We start from the raw sequence: 1,450 nt of genomic DNA on the forward strand, positions 1-1,450 counted from the left end.
CGTAGAGGGCGACCCGGAGATCACCCAAAGGCACCCCTGCAACCGCTCCCTATAATAGAAGAACCCTTTCAAAGAGTAGCTGTTGATATCATTGGACCTCTGGCTAAACCAAGTAAATCTGGAAAGCAGTACATTCTCACTGTTGTGGACTACGCCACCCGATATCCAGAAGCCGTGGCCTTGTCAAGTATCTCTGCAGCCAAGGTGGCCGAGGCCTTGGTTATTATTTTTACCAGAGTAGGATTCCCCAGTGAGATCTTGTCGGACCAAGGCTCCCAGTTTATGTCAGAGTTGGTCCAGTGTCTGTGGCGCACCTGTGGAGTACGAGCGATCCGAACGACCCCGTATCATCCCCAAACAAATGGACTTTGTGAACGATTCAACGGCACTCTGAAGAATATGCTGAGGGCCTTCACGGACCGAGATTCAGACTGGGAGAAGTACCTACCCCATCTCTTGTTTGCCTATCGGGAAGTTCCCCAGGAGTCCACTGGGTTCTCCCCCTTTGAACTACTCTATGGAAGAAAGGTCCGAGGACCCTTAACCCTGCTCAAGGAATACTGGGAGGGGCAAGTTGAAGATACAGGAACCCCTGTTGTCCCTTATGTCCTAAAGCTGCGAGAAACCTTGGCCCAACTTGCTAGTTTTGCACAGAGTCATTTGCGTATGGCTCAAACCAGACAGAAGACATGGTATGACCGTAACGCACGCTATCGGGAGTTTGTAGAAGGACAACAAGTCTTAATGATTGTTCCCCATCGGCAGAATAAACTGCAGACCACATGGGAGGGTCCCTTCCGGGTTCTCAGAAAACTGAATGATACCAATTACCTTCTTGCTTTAGATGATCAGGGGCTAAGGCAAAAGACTGTCCATGTGAATATGATTAAGGAGTACCATGACCGGAACATTCCAATGATAGCAAGCTGTCGGTTGGCTTCAGAAGATGGTCAAGAGGATGAGGACTCTCTACCTGATCTCGTGGAAGCAGCGAGAGCCCCATCCACTGTGGAACAGGTTCCCCTGGGAGATTACCTGGACTCCTTACAGAAAATCCAGATGCTGGAAGTGCTTCAACAGAGACGGGCTGCTTTCTCATCCCAACCAGGTCGAACCACCGTCACCCAACATCATGTGGACACTCAGGGCATCCGTCCCATACAACTGGCTCCTTACCGGGTACCTGAATCAGTTCGAAACACCATGCAGCACGAACTGGAGGAGATGTTACAGCTTGGGGTAATCCAGGCCTCCCATAGCCCTTGGGCCTCCCCTGTGGTGTTAGTACCCAAGAAGGATGGGAGTACTCGATTTTGTGTGGACTATCGGCGACTAAACGACCATACCGTCAGCGATCCTTACCCAATGCCTCGTATTGACGAACTTCTAGACCGACTGGCTGGGTCCCGATATGTCACTACCTTGGATCTCAGTAAGGGATACTGGCAGA

This window comes from Anomaloglossus baeobatrachus, chromosome 2, assembly GCF_048569485.1.
Source record: "Anomaloglossus baeobatrachus isolate aAnoBae1 chromosome 2, aAnoBae1.hap1, whole genome shotgun sequence".
NCBI classification, from domain to species: Eukaryota; Metazoa; Chordata; class Amphibia; order Anura; family Aromobatidae; genus Anomaloglossus; species Anomaloglossus baeobatrachus.